General features: G+C 38.7%; 1 protein-coding gene across 3 annotated transcripts in view; it reads right to left on the reverse strand.

Moving 5' to 3' along the window:
- TANK (TRAF family member associated NFKB activator) overlaps positions 1-11,460 on the reverse strand; it is a 72,679-nt gene extending 61,219 nt beyond the window's left edge. For all 3 annotated transcript variants that reach the window (XR_014296961.1, XM_082657729.1, XM_082657730.1), the window contains exon 1: positions 11,387-11,460. The gene's annotated coding sequence lies outside the window, so the exon portion shown is untranslated. The remainder of the gene's footprint in view (positions 1-11,386) is intronic.
- Positions 11,461-16,397: the final 4,937 nt, after the last annotated feature.

The raw sequence follows: 16,397 nt of genomic DNA on the forward strand, positions 1-16,397 counted from the left end.
TGGAAAGAGTTACACCCTAGAGTTACAGAGTGCACTAACTATATAAACTATACTACACAGCAGATTAGATACGGCCAGATTGCAGTAGACCTTGAATGTCACTCTTAAGAAATTTAGACTTTAACTTGCTAACATTAAGGAATAATGGAGGATTGTCAAGCAGGAGATGGATATGTTTTAGAAAGATTAACTGGATATCAGCAGGGAATATAAACAAATGAGGGAGACAAAGTGAAGATATCCATAAGAAGCTACTGCTGTATTCTGAGTGAAAGATGAGGGCTTAAACTAGAGTAGGGAAAATGAAAGATGAATGAATTCAAGAGACATTTTAAAGGTAGAATCAATAGGATTTGTTGGCCAACTGGATCTGTACAACAGACAAGAAGGAAGCGTTCAGGGCCCAGCAATTCTGAATCAGTTGGCCTGGGAAGGAGTCCTATAATCTATATTTTAATAAGTAATCAGGTTATTTTCTTAAAGATAGTTCACCAGCCATATTCTTCAAAAATTAGGCAAACAGTGATGCTAGTCAGCCACAGAGAAACAGGAAGAAATACTGAGGGGGAGAGGAGAGGATATTGAATTCAATTTTGAACAAAAGTGCTAACAGAGACATAATTAACAACAGTCAGGAAAAATGTACCAATTGAGTGATAATGAAATCTAAAGGAAGAAATGATGGCTAAGTATGCCTTCCTCCTGCTTATATTCTTAAAGTTTTTAATGTCCTCTGATACTGGTTGACAGTCAACCAGGCCAAAATCTTTTTACCAAAAAAGAAACAAACAAACAAACCCCTTACATTTTTTAAAAGAAAACAGTGGAGGGAGAAAGAAGCAATACTTGTTATCGTACCACTTTGTGTCACAAGATGCACACTTTTTTTCTCCCAAATATAAACCAAAAAAGAGGATAGGCCCACTGGACAACGTCAGAAGGAAAACTAGGATATGCATAAAATAGTAAGGCATTTTAGTATAAGTCTGTTACCTTATATGAAGAGATTATTAGCCAAACAGGAATGTTATCTAACGTTCTGTTCTGTTAACATTTATACAGTGTTAAATGACAAGAAAAATAACTTTCTGGTAGAGTGAATGTGTTATTTTTCTTAAGTTTCTCTCTTCTACTCTACCAAATTTATGATAATGAAATAGTATTATTAATGATCTTTCACAAGAGTAGAACATTTGTACCTATCTTCTGGTTTTAATTTAAAAAGTGTGAAAAAATATTTTCAGTAATCTTAAAAAGGTCCCGCCAACCAGAAGAGATGACACAGGTTGCACCAGATTCATAAAGGGCAAAGTTGTTTTTGAAAAAGAAGTAGTTAAAATCTCATGAGTTAACAGATTAGGGGCCCCTCCAGCATCTCTGAGTCATTTACTAAATCATAACCACTACGAAAGGAGAGAGCTCTTCTATGAAAAGAGAATGAAACTTCAGGAGACAGAGGACCTTTTCACAAAAAGGTCTATTTTCTCTTAAATCGCAGTTGAAATCGCTGAACAGTCATTTAGCCTTGAGAATATTGCCAATGATAAATGGGAACAGGCAAAAGCCTACATAATTATAAGCTGTACTCTGTGCTCTTAATTACCAGCACAGAACTCTACGGCTCTTCATACGGCTGCTTTTAATTTCCCTGAGGACACCTAGAGGCTGCTGGGCAAATGTTTGCAAGTCACAACTTGTCTTATTAGAAGTAACTGAGAGAACTCCAGTGAGAAAATAAATAAGGTTTCAGAGATATCCAGATCTCCATTCCTAGTCATTCCCAAGATGTTTAGGTTGTGACTTTAAATGTATAATATGATAGAAGTTTAAAACCAGATACAGTATTTTTATACCATGCAACACACTTTCTTACTCCTACTGTTGAATACTCCTGAAGACAGGACTAAAAATCCCTGGGTAGCCTGACAAACCAACTTCTCAAACCTGCCTCTGTGCCAAAATTACCCAAATCTCTACTCTTTTCAGGGCCACTCCAGTTTTCCTCAAACGTGAATATTCAGATCTAGTTAAGTCCCAGATCCCAAATGTGAATATTCAGATCTAGTTAAGTCTAGCTTGTTATGCTACCCTACTGTGGAGGAGCAAGAGTTTATTAAAAAATTTGATTCTGTTTCATTTCCTTTTGCATCTGGAAAAAATTAAAAAGATGCTATAAAATAAGATTCCAAATCTTATTTTTAACTGAGACCACATCTTGTGTAAAGTGTGTTAATTTCTCTCTTAATACAAGTTAGAGAATCAAAATTAAAAAGCCTAGTCAACCAAAGATAGAATCAGAGTTGAAGTGCAGAAAACATGTCCAGTCTAGATATGCTTGTTGATGGGTGAGAGTAAATAAGCTGTAGCCTTTCTGTGGACCTCGGTTCCCTCATCTGTCCCAGTTTAGAATGTCTGGGGTACAGCATGCTGTAGGACATGGGTTCCCAACCTGTCAGTACATTAGAATAATCCAGGGCAGTTTCAAAAAACAGATCAGCCACCCCTGTCCAAGACTTCTTGGATCATAATTTTTTTTGGTGGAGAGGGGGCGGTGAGGGGAGGAAGAGGGAGAAGCAAGTGTGAAAGATTTAGAATCACTGCCATAGGGGATCAAGTCATAACTGGGAAAGCACTGTACTCTGTAAAACACTATACAAATAGGCACCAAGGCGGGGAAATAGGCTTTCATAAAGTGTCCTTCTGTTCCACAGTGATCTGCTTTATGAACTGTTCCAAAAGAAGTGTATAGAATTGAGAAACAAAAATAGCAGTTGCTAAGGTAGATGTTCTTAAAAAAAAAAAAAAAGGTATTTTGATACTTTGGCAGATGGTCCAGAGCAACAGCACTCTTGTTGATCTTGGTTCCATGAAATTCCCACAGTTCATCAGTCTATGTGACAACTGTTTTCTCTATTAATGGAAGAGACACCATTAATGGCATTTGCACTGAAGTTCATGCTGAAAGAGAAATCTGAGTGTGACCAGAGTTCTCCCACCAAGCAGTCCTTATAACTTGATTCTACCCCTACCAATACTCTAAATCATCTCAATTCTATTTAAATTCTCTAACTATCTACAGATAGTTTAGAAAGGGCATAGATCCCAGTGCCATGCCTTCAATCTGAATAGGCACACAGCTATGAACCAGAAGGACAATCTTAGTCTTATAATTGAATGGGAAGCTTCCCAACAGTGGTGGTGGTTCCCTATTTCCTCCTGGGAAACCTTAGGGACGGGGTAGAGACTGACACCTGCTGAGGTAAAAACTGCTTGCTACTTTACATAAACTACCTTATTTTAATGTTCCCTTTCCAGATAAGGAAACTGAGCTTCAAAAGGTTAAATACGTTGCCTGAGTTCAACGAATGAGAAAATGGAAGACCCAGATAAATCCAGGTCTCTTTGATGTGAAAGTCCAACATCCTAGCTCTTTTCACCCTAATTTAGTTTTTATTTTATTTTTAATCAAAGCATAACACATCTACATTTTAATGAGTAAAATAACTTTATAAGGTTTAAGAAAAACAGTAGTACCTTACTCTCCTCCCTTCCCATTTCCTGCTTCACCTTGGCAACAATTTTCAGCTCTTTTGGTTGATTCCTCTTTTTTTTTTTTTATAAATTTATTTTTATTTTATTTTTAATTTTTGGCTGTGTCAGCTCTTCGTTGCTGCACACGGGCTTTCTCTAGTTGCAGCGAGCAGGGGCTACTCTTCGTTGTGGTGAACAGGCTTCTCATTGCAGTGGCTTCTCTTGTTGTGGAGCACGGGCTCTAGGAGTGTGGGCTTCAGTAGTTGTGGCACGTGGGCTTCAGTAGTTGTGGCACGTGGGCTCAGTAGTTGTGGCACGCGGGCTCTAGAGTGCAGGCTCAGTAGTTGTGGTGCACGGGCTTAGTTGCTCCGCGGCATGTGGGATCTTCCCTGACCAGGGCTCGAACCCGTGTCCCCTGCATTGGGAGGTGGATTCTTAACCACTGCGCCACCAGTGAAGTCCCTTTTGGTTGATTCTTTTTGGTATTATCTCTGTATCTCTAAATAACATGTTAATATTGCCACTACTGAGTTTTCAGTTTTACTTGTCTTCCCACTATGCAAAATAAGGATTCAGCTCTCTTTAAAATCTCCCCTCCCTTTATATTCTCTCCATTCTCCTCATATAGTTATATCCTATTTTTTGGTTAGATTTGCATTCTACTTTAACTTTCTTATGACTACGTAATGCTATTCACTGCTGAGCCATATAATATACTATGGCTCCTTTTCCTTTCCTGAAAAACATTTTTCCTGAAAAAATTTCTTGTTTGTTTCATTTCTTATTATCATTACTACAACTCCTCAATCCACTGAGACACTTCAATTATTCTATCAATTTCATCTTCCTAGAAGAATCTCTCCTTGACCTTTCTGACTTGCTCAAGTCTAGATTTGTTGATTTCTATGCCTAGAGGAAAGCCTTCATCTTGAGACTTTCTTTCAACTTGAATTTGATGATTCCCTTTATTCACCTCTCTCTCTAGCTGAATCCCTCATTTTCAGTATCCCAAATCTTCATCCTTCTTGTTTTACTCCCCAATTTGGTGGAGTAAGCCCTCTAGTAGCTTCCTGATAAAGTGCCTGCAAAGTAAATTTTTTGAGACCCTTCATAATGGAAAATATCTTTACCCTCAGATTTAAAGGACAGTTTGCCAGGTTAAAAGTTCTAGGTTGGAAGTAATTTTTCCTCAGAGTTTTGTAAGTTTTACTATGCTCCCTTTTGTTTTTGTTGAAGTCCAGAGCCATTTTGATTTCTGATCTTGTACTTAACCCACGTGGAAGTTCACCCTTCAGTTCTCGCAAATTTTCTTGAATAACTTTTTGAGCAATTTCATTCCTTCTGTGTCCCTTTCTATGACTCCTACTATCTGGATGTTAAATTTTCTCAAGTGGTACTCTAACTCCTCCCACCCTCCTTCTTCTTGTTTGTTTATTTATTTATTTTTAGCTGCATTGGGTCTTCGTTGCTGCGCGCAGGCTTTCTCTAGCTGTGGCGAGCGGGGGCTACTCTTTGTTGAGGTGCACAGGCTTCTCATTGTGGTGGCTTCTCTTGTTGTGGAGCATGGGCTCTAGGTACCCGGGCTTCAGTAGTTGTGGCATGCAGGCTCAGTAGTTGTGGCTCGTGAGCTCTAGAGCACAGGCTCAGTAGTTGTGGCACATGGGCTTAGTTGCTCTGTGGCATGTGGGATTTTCCCGGACCAGGGCTTGAACCCATGTCCCCTGCATTGGCAGGCGGATTCTTAAGCACTGTGCCACCAGGGAAGTCCCCCTCCTTCTTTTTAAACAAACATTTCTTCCCTTATTTTATAGATAAAAATATCTTAAGCCTGTTGTCTTTGACAACCAGCATTATGATACCAAATGATATCTAACCAATCCTGAATAAAAAGTAATAATCAAAGAAAGTAGTGGTGCTTTTGGAGCTCCATTGAGGCTGCAGGTGTATGAGCCAAACAATGGTCTACCACCAATTGCCCAGTTCAACCAGAGCAGCTCAACTGTGATTAGTTATATACATTGGGATTTCAAGTTTGAAAAGAATCACAGGCCTAAAGGTAGATTTCCACCACCTCCACCCCTAAAATGATTTATAAATCTTTAACAAGTCTACTTTTTGTGGACAAGTAGAGACAAGTGTGGGTGATTTAGTAAGTAGAAAAAGGTCCTCTGCTGGGTTTCCCCCACTGCTGAGACTATTCTGCTTCTGGGTAAGTATTCTACCAGGGTTCACACTTGTGGTAAGATGCCAGTTCAAATCTACAGAAGCTTCAGGATGGGGGAAGGATCACATAGAGTAAATATGACGTCTTCCACTCTGCCCTAGAAAAGAAAGTCACCTGCTTTTCCCAACCCCTCGGGGTATGAATAATAATAAGAGTTCATATTCTATCTCAGAAAAGTTGCCATCTTAGCAAACGAAGAGGTGAATAAGTGAGATACATCCTGTCTTTTCTCTATCTTAGCTCTATGTTTGCCTCCTCACTCACACAAAGCAACAGAAGCAAAAAGCAGAAAATAAGTCAACAATGTAGTATATACACATAAATAAAATAACATCCTCTGTCTTAGATGGTTAAGGTAAACCTTTAAAGACACTTAAAAAGTATGTATGTTTTCCTTGCCTGAAGAGAGGAAATGGAAGAGAACTGTCACTCCTGACATTTACTTATGATCATTTCCCACTTTTAAGAAAGTTCCATAACACAAGCAGCCAATTCCCCAAAATGACAGCTTGCATTTCTGTTCTCACTTTCCAGGTTGTAAACTTCGGTTATGGATATACCCATAGCACACTGCACTACACTGTTACTATGTTCCAATCAGGCAGCTAAAGTAATAGAAACTTAAATATCATAGATCCAGTAGTGTCAGAATTTGGATATCGTATTTTTTTCATAAGCTGGATTGCTAAATGCATCAGGATAAACAAGGTAAGACAATCCCACTGATCAAACCAAAAGCTCCCCAGACCAGGTTCTCCACTTTGCTGGATGTTAAAACTTGGTGAAACTTTTTGTGCTATCTTCTAAGAGTTAAAAGAAGACGTTATAGCCAAAGACCACACCCATGAGTCTCAGCTTTGCCTCATTTCCTTTTTTATCTCCAGTAGGACCTCTCTCAAACTGTTTATCAAATTCTATGGGTTGAAGTGCAAAACTAAATAGTATTAACACCAAAAAGGAAATTAGGCATGTGATGTTCTACCCATCTAAGGTAAACATAAACACTGCATTGCTCAGTTGTGGTTGGTTGAATCCCTGGATGTGGAACTGCCAGTATGGTGGAACCACAGATACGGAGGAACCTTAGATACAGAAGGCTGACTGTAAAATATATGCAGATTTTCAGCTGAGCAGAGGGTTGGCATGCCTAACCCCTGTGTTGTTCAAGGATCAACTGTAGTTAGAATAGTGAAGTTTTACATCAACAGGCTATCTATTTTTCACCATTTCCTTACAGATAATAGGTATGCTTTTAAAAAACATGCAAGTCTTTATTTATTTAGGGCATGCCCCCCAAATTATGCCAATAATTATCTGTTCTAGATTAATAGATGATAATTTAAGATACTCAAATATCCAAGCATTGACATAATGCCTGTATTCTTCTGTAAATAACACTTACGAGTGTCTTGAAGTCTCCTCCACAGTTCACAGATGTACACTGCTAAACTCCATTATCTAAGGTAATAGTCTTGAAAGTAATCAAAAAATATTTAAAATAATCATTTATAAAAGTTAGTAACTCTACCAAAGATTACATAATACAATACTATCCACATATTAACAGTAAACCATTAGCTGAGTAAAACGGTGGGCTCTGGTTGGATGGTTTGTATTCCTTAGAAGCCAGCCCTGTTCTTACGTGTGTGCAGAGGCCATGTACATACCTAGATGGTGCTACTGATTTTCACTTCAAATTAAATAAGTAAAAGCATGCTGAGCTTGCATATGTTCTCAACCACTCCTTTTGAAACTCCCCTATGGGATTTGGCTAGAGTAGAATGTCAGCTTGGTTACTACCTCTAAAGCAAGAAATTTCCTGGCAAAATTGGGAAGCTGATGACAACAAAGTGAAACTGATGCTTTCTCAGTTGAGTATCCCTCCTGGTTTCTTTCAGGGCATAGAAGAGCTTGCCCATGTAGAAGCAACACTCCTTCCTTCATAAACTGGAGTAGAGAAGAGAAAAAACAGTAAAACACTTTATTATCAGCCTCAGTCTACCTACAGCATTTTCCCAGAACAGGGGGGGGAAAAAAAGGTGGGGGACAAAAATAACCAGGATCAGTACAGCAGTTCTTCTTTCTTGACATTATTGGTGTTTCACACCCTTTCTTTTACAAGGATTTACTCTAAGGAGTTTTTGTTTGTTCGCCTTTTAAAGTTCTGGACCTTTTAAAGTTCTGGACCTTTTTGCTGAATATTATTGCTGTTTTTAAGAACAATGTACAATTGACCCTTGAACAACATGGGTTTTAACTGCATGGATACACTTACAGGTGAATTTTTTTCCCACTAAATATATACTACAGTACTATACTATCTGAAGTTGGTTGAATCTGAGGATGCAGAACCTCAGACACGGAGGGCTGACTATAAATTACATGCAGATTTTCAACTGCTGGTAGGCTTGGCACCTCTAACCCCCAAGTGTTATTCAAGGGTCCACTGTACTTTCAGATGGGTTCATGAGTGAATTCTTTCAGACCTTCAAATAGAGAGCTCTTAAGCTGTATTTAAACTACCTCAGAGCAGAGAAAGAAGGAACTCTTCTCAATTCTTTTTAGAAAATCAGCATAGCCTTGCTATCAAACTCTGCCAAAGATAACAGTAAAAAGATAACTATAGATGAAACTCAATTACTGATTTTAAATAAAAATATGACCGAAAAGAAACCTATATGCTTAAATATTACACAATGACCAAGTGTAAGGTTGGTTCAAAAAGTAGAAATCAAGGGTAAAAATGAACTTATTTACAAAACAGAAGTAGAGTCACAGATGCAGAAAACAAACTTATGGCTACCAAGGGGGAAAGGGGGGGAGGGATAAATTGGGAGATTGGGATTCACATATACACACTACTATATATAAAATAGATAACTAATAAGAACTTGCTGTATAGCACAGGGAACTCTACTCAATACTCTGTAATGGCCCATATGGGAAAAGAATCTAAAAAAAAAAGTGGATATATGTATATGTATAACTGATTCACTTTGCTGTACACCTGAAGCTAACATAACATTGTAAATCAACTATACTCTAATAAAAATTAAAAAACAAACAAACAAAACAACAACAACAAAACCCCCAAAAATCTACTAAAACAATTTTCCATTCTAATAGGTCAAGGAAGAAAAGCACATGATAGGCCATGATAGATGCCAAAATGCCGTATGACAAAACTCAACTTCTACTCCTGATAAAAATGTTTAGTAAGTAGTAATGAAAAGACATCATCTTGACAACAAGAAATATACAGACCAAATGAACATTCAACATCTGTTAGTTAAAACTGTTCTCCAAGTGCTAGCCAATGCAAACAGACCAAAAGAAAAAACAAAAACAAAAAAACCCAACTTCAGACACAATCCAAAATCCATTCCCTGCAAAAATCCCAGTAGCTAGAAATATTAAAGACACTTCCTTGATAAATAAAATTATTTGAAATTTACTCTAAAATTCATATTTAATGATGACACAGTAAAAACATCCACAAACTAAGAAATATGATAAGGATGGCCTGAATCAATGTTATTATACACCACTGTTCTGGAGAAGCTAGAAATTTATTAAACCAAAGAAAGAAAGAAGTATAAGGAAGGAGATAAGATTATATTTAGATGACTGTTTCCCTAAAATTCAAGAGAAAAAATTTATTACAATAAGTTTAGAAAGTTGGCCAGATATATAAATTATCTACATACCAGTCACAAAATATTACTGGATGGCTAAAATCCCCCCCAAAAGTTACGTTTTAATGAAACATAAACAGTTTACTTTAAATTTTACCTGAGAAGAGAACGCAATCACCAAGGATATTTTGAAAAAGGCAAATGAAGAGGGATTTGCTTTATGAATTACTAAAAAGTGCCTAATCAAAGAGATTGGTATTTGTATAGGAAGAGGCAAATAGAACACAGCAACAGAAGAATCCAAAAAAAAAAAAGACTCATGTACAGGTGGAAATTTACTATATTAAGGTAGTATTTCTAGTCAGTTGGGAAAGAATTGATTTCAGCAAATGATTTCAGGGAAAATGGCTAAACCCTATCTTATACAATGTACAAAAATAATTTTCATATGTTTTAATGAGTAAAGCATACAAAACTATAAAAAGAATTAACAGACAATACAGGAAAATATTTTAATAATTTTTGAGTAAGGACAGCATTCTTAAGCGATACAAAACCTGGGCATTTAAACCAAAGACTGATAGTTCTTGAAAATATTTGCCATATAATTCACAGAGGATTAATATATCTGTATCCTAATGAAATACAGATAATTTTGTAGAACAAGAGCAAAATATATAGACAGGCAATATCAAGAAATGGTTAACTACATATGGTACATCCAGGCAAAGGAATACCATGCTGACATTAAGATAAAGTAGAGCTACATGTGGTAAGATTTCCACTATATATTTTTCATCTGAAAAACCAGATAATAGAACTGTATGCATACATAATCTCATTTTCATAAGAAAGCGAAACAACATGTTTACATACACATGAGAGATGTGGAAGACGTTGGAGTACCTGTGGTTGGGGAGAGGGCTGTGAAGGAGTTACATTTTCTGCTTTATGCATGACTATCACTTTAGGGTTCTCCTCCCCTCCCTAATGAGAGGGGCAAAATAATTTTTCAGCAGAATACAGAGCTTGCTTCTCTGCTACCTCTCGTTTGAAATGTGTATTCCAACCGTGGTAGGGAAGCAGATCACGTTATTTTCCTTCACTTTCATGTCATTTCACTTCCTTTACTACCGGTTTCTCTCTTAAGATATAACTTGTCAAATGAATCTGTGAGATAAATGACACTTGACATAGCAAAGGCTGCTCTACTTCTGCTTGTTACAGCATAATAAGAGACACAAAGACTCTTTGGTTTGAGTGTCTTCCCCCTTCTTTCTTCACTTCGTGACAAGCACAGCTTGTGACACCCGTAACTCGTCGCTAGTCAGTTTACGCCGCGCTGGGGATTCCACCTAACGCCCGGTTCCCACTGGGGGCAGGGTTTGCTTCTGCTCTTTCCGCCTCAGCCATCTATTCTCTCCGTGACCCTCCGGGAAGTTACCCAACTTCTCATTGACAAGGCTATGATAACACCCCACAGGAAAGCTGAGAGCAAAACTGTGCAATAATCTTGGGGGAAAAACAACAGAAAGAACCGACGAAGTTTTCGGAAGAGTAACAACGATAGTACTAGCTTCTGCAAGGCTGCCCGCCTCCTCAAAGGAGGCTGGGACCTCCAGGCGGGGTCCACTGCTCACCCTGATATCGCAAACCCTGCCTCCCCGGTGGCTAGCCAAGAAGTCAAGTCACCGAGAGCAGCCGACGCGGAGTCGGGCAGGATCCCTCCCCTGCTGCCGTCGCAGCGGGGTCCGTCGTTGCTGCGCTGACGTCGCGGGCCCGGAAAGCCCCTCCCTGGTCCGCTCGGGGATGGGGACCCAGGTGGTTTCTCTCGCACTAAGTCCCTCCCCACTCTGAGAACTGGTTGTCTCTGCAGCTCCTCGGCTTCTCTCCCTGCGGCGCCCATACGGCCAGCGTCGCTCACACACACAAGTTCTCTGTCGCCGTGCCCGACGGCTTCGGACACACCAACTAGCTCACGAAGTTTCTTACTCACAGTTCAGGGCTTCCGCGCCGCTCTCTCACACCGCGGGTCGCCGGCGCCCGGCAGAGTGACTCCAACCGGAAGTTGTTTTCCGTTCCAGTTCAGAGGGCAGCGCCTGCGCGCGGAGCATTAACCCCTCACCCTCTACCTCTCCAGGCCTGGCCTCTCCGGCCCCGCCCCTCCCCGCCCCGCCCACTCTCGCCCCTCATCCAAGCCAAGCCCCGCTCATCCAAGCCCCGCCCAGCGCAGCCCCGCCCCTCCTCGCAGGGAAAACCACAGCCACGGAAAGGCATACAATGTCAAGTTTAAAGGTCACCTGAGTGTGTTGGCTAGCTTTTTGCCAAACAACAAATAACAGGGTCTAGCATCACCCAGTGTGTGAGCTGAGAATCACCTGAGAATTACGCAAGAATCACCTGAGAGGCTTGTTAAAGATGTAGATTCACCCCTAGAGATTCCCAGAGTTCAGAGCAACTGGGGTGAAGCCCAGGAACCCGAATTTTCAACATATCCCTATATGAATGTGATTAAGGTGATTAAGCTCCACACTCTGAGAAAAATTACACACACACACACACACACACACACACACACACACATTTGGTTTTCCCCCAACTAGTAACACCTTTCACTAAAAGTACTTGTTAAAGTTGAATGATTGCTACATGCAAGTAGACCTTTAACATTTCCCATGACTTACGATTCCCCATTATTCCATTTCCTAACCATGCTTGAATATTCTCCAAGATAGAAAGTTTAGACAGATAACTCAAGAAAAGTTTTAGCTCGAATACCTACTACCTCAGGCAAGTTGCTTAACCTATTGAACATTGATACTCTAAAATCTGACAAATGACAATGATAACCTACATCACTGGATGGATGGTTGCAGAATCAATCCATAATGTAAGCAAAAGTCGTGGTAAAGTTCAGAATGCTCTGTAAATGAAAGGTGTTGTCTGGAATCACTCATGTCATGCTGGCTCCTTCCCACCACCAAGGTCATCCCGAGGACTCCTTTCAGGAAAAGAGCAGTCAAATCCACAGCACATGTGGAAGCTTCCTGAGAGCACTGAAGGCTGGGACTCTCTACATGGACTGGAGCATAACTGTTCTGGGTCAATGCATGTAGCACTTTCAGAAGCTTCCATGGTGATGACCTACTATTTATTTAATTAAACATTATTTTTAAAACTCACTATTTTTGCATATATCTGACAAGGGTTAATGGTGTTTGAAAAAGACTTTATCACCAAGCACAAGCATACTAAGGGTGCTGAAATAGTGATTTCATAGTAAAGATTAAAATGACCATGAGTACTGTATATTGTTGTCAGGCAGAGCCTGCTCTAGAGCATAGCTCTATATCCATAGACTTGATGAAATTTCCAAAGTTGAGAACACTCCTGAACACTCCTGTAACACTCCTGTCCTAGTGGTCTTGGCTAAGCCATACCTTGACAGGTCTTCAGTCCATCCAAGAATCTTTATTCATCCTGAAAGTTGCAAGGCTAGCCCTGGAATCTTGAGCTCCTTTTTTCTAGTCATGCTGTCCCATATAACTTAGAAGCTACTATCTTCCCAGGGAGGTCCAGGATCTTGCTCCTCCTAGGATAGTATCTTTTCTCTGTTAGAGCAGAAGGATGGGGTTCTGACTGCCTCAGTTTCTCCCTACATTTCTGAATCATGGATGTTTATACTTCTTTCCTTAGGCCAGTAAGTCCAAGAATTTAAAAATTTGCCAAATTGCAGTGTATTCTACTTGGTTAACTTGAATATTGGGCTTATTTTTTAAAGTCAAAGCCAAAACATAATTTAAAAACCTTTTTTAAAAAAAACAACAGAAACTTCTTGTGTATAGCATTATGACCAGTGAACAGTTTTCTTGTAATAAGTAATTGAGTTAAACATGACAGTACAGCACATTTTAAAAAAGAATTTTTAAGAGTAACTTTAAGTTCACGGTAAATGTGAGAGGAAGATACAGAGATTTACCACATACTCCCTACCCTGAAACATGCATAAGACTGTTTCATCATCAACACTTCCCATCAGGGTGATACGTTTGTCACAATTGATGAACCTACATTGACATACTATTATCATTCAAAGTCCATAGTTTCCATTAGGGTTCACTCTTGGTGTTGTACATTTGATGGGTGTGGACAGAAGCATAATGCCATGTATCTATCATTATAGTATTATACTACAGTATACTGGAGGATACTAGTATACTCTATACACTCTGACATGTATCCATCATTATACTATCATACTATACAAGAATAATTTCATTGCCCTAAAAATCCTCTATGATCCACCTATTCATCTCTCCCTCTCCCTAATCTCTGACAACCACTGATCTTTTTACTGTCTCCATAGTTTTGCCTTTTCCAGATTGTCATATTGTTGGAATCATACAGTAGGTAGCCTTTTCAGATTGGCTTCTTTCACTTAGTAATATGCATTTGAGTTTCTTCCATGCCTTTTTATGGCTTGATAGATCATTTCTTGTTAGCACTGAATAATATTCCATTGTCTGGATGTACCACAGTTTATTTATCCATTTGCCTACTGAAAGACACCTTGGTTGCTTCAACTTTTGGCAAGTTGAATAAAGCTGCTATAAACATTAGTGCACAGGTTTTTGTGTGCACATATTTTCAACTACTTTGGGTAAATACCAAGGAGCGTGATTGTTGGGCTGTAGAGCAAGAGTATATTTAGTTTTGTAACAAGCTGCCAAAGTGTCTTCCAAAGTGGCTGTACCATTTTGCATTCCCACCAGCAATGAATGGGAGTTCCTTTTGCTCCACATCCTCATCAGCATTTGGTGTTGTCAGTGTTCTGGCTTTTGACCATTCAAATAGGAGTGGAGTGGTATCTCATTGTGTTTTAATTTTCATTTCCCAGATGACATATAATGTGGAGCATCTATTCACATGGTTATTTGCAATCTGTATATCTTCTTTTGTGAATTATCTGTTAAGGTATTTGGCCTATTTTAAAATTGGGTTGTTTGTTTTCTTATTGTTGAATTTTAAGAGTTCTTTTTATGTTTTGTATAACAGGCCTTTATCAGATGTATCTTTTGAAAATATTTTCTCCCAGTCTGTGGCTTGTCTTTTCATTCTTTTTACAGTGTCTTTTGCAGAGCAGAAAAATTTAATTTTAACAAAGTCTAACTTATCCAGCACTGCTTTTGAGCAAATTGAAGGAGCTACTTTGACTATTTCTAATTTAAATAGTAGAATTTAATAATACACTCAGAATCTAAAACTGAATTCATGAGCATTTTGAAATATGAAAGTGCTAAACACTTTAAATAAGGAAAGAAAAAATTAAACACACATTTCTTAACTATATATTTTTATCTCTTTCCACTCCCATGATGTTGTAGTCATGAAGAGAAGTGGCTGCATACTGCTCCAATGTCTGAAACATGCATAAATGCTGGGGTAAGTGGATGAGTTTGTGCTAAAACAGTGTCAAACATTTTCCTTTTTTTATAATGATGATGAATTTTTTAGAAATGACATACAATATGTTTTATTAAGGTTAGGAATTGAGTTGGGATATTCATTTGAGGAATAATTCTTTAAAACTGACATAATTTCACTCTAATTTTCCTTATATTATTATATACCTCAGGTTAACAAGTAGTACTGGAGGGTAGGGTGGAATGAAAATGAGAACTGCAGCTTTATTAAAACCATTTCAGGACCTGTTTTCAAAACTGCTTAATATTTTATTGAGAGTTCTGAATATAAATCTAGAAACAAGGAAAGCTGCCAGTATAAACACTTACTACAACTAACTTGGAATGCCAGGTATGCATCAATGGTCTTAGTCAAATCTTTGATGCGAAATATCACTATTAATAGAATCTGGTTGACTTCTGATTTAGGATGACATCTGGACTAGCTGTTTTTGTCTCAGAGTCTCTGAATTAAATGCCTAATGAAAAATCAGAAAAATATGAGAACTCATAATAGCATCAAAAGGCAGGATTGATGACCAGACCCAGCGCATATGGCTGAGAGGCTGTGCCCTGTACAGGGCACTCGGCTGAAATAGGTGCTCACTCACTTGCCAAGCCTTGCTACCTTGGGCTTGAGTCTTCCAGAGTTGCTATAACCCTGCTGATAAGCATCCTACTGACAGAATTTGACAAGATTTTCCACCACTTGCAAGAACTGTAGGGCTGAAATGGACATGAAATTTGTTGTTTGAAGGTGAGCAAACCTGTGACCCTGAAGGATAGTAAGAAAGCTATCTGCTTCATGTCACCTACTAGTGAATTGGACAGTAACCCCACTACTATGTGTTACCTTCAAGTACTATTTTACAACTTGTTGCCTCATTGTCCCCCATTAGTACGTGTTTTTATTATCTATTGATATTTTTGAGTTCTGGTTTGGAGTATATCAACATGATCCCAATGGGAGTGGACAGATGTGATACTCTGTATCTAAGGATATGTGAAGCAAATAATGGAAGGGCCTGGGCAGATAGAGCTGTGTGTTTGACTCTCTGGGAGTTTAGTTTGTCATACATGGCTCGTATCAAGGAAAAGACCAATGATTTTTTCCTGATTAACCAGGAATTCTCTTCTTCATATTAAAACAACTAGGCAATAAGGGTGAGGGATCTCTGCCTCAGGCCAGTATTCATAGTGACAAAGTTGGTAAATGTTAGCTTTAGGTCCAAAAGTTAGCTGTGAACTATGCATGTCTTTATGTCTCCCAGCTCAAGATCTGTGCTGAGGAGCTAGTAGAAATCAGGAAGATAATGAGAAGAATCAAATAAAATCCACACTTCTGGTTAGTAAGGGCTACACAAACCTTGGAATGAGTTTAATACAAGATATAATATACTTGTATTAATGAGTGTAATACAAGATAAAGCATCCGTTTGAAAAGACTGTGCTGCACAAAGGAAGAAGAGCAAAGTCCCCCCAAATCCTGAGAAAATGAACACTCTAGAAAATGGTTTGCCAGAAGCATAAGTAAGTGGAAAGAAT

Source organism: Grampus griseus (genome assembly GCF_964374135.1).
Source record: "Grampus griseus genome assembly, chromosome: 7".
Taxonomy (NCBI): Eukaryota; Metazoa; Chordata; class Mammalia; order Artiodactyla; family Delphinidae; genus Grampus; species Grampus griseus.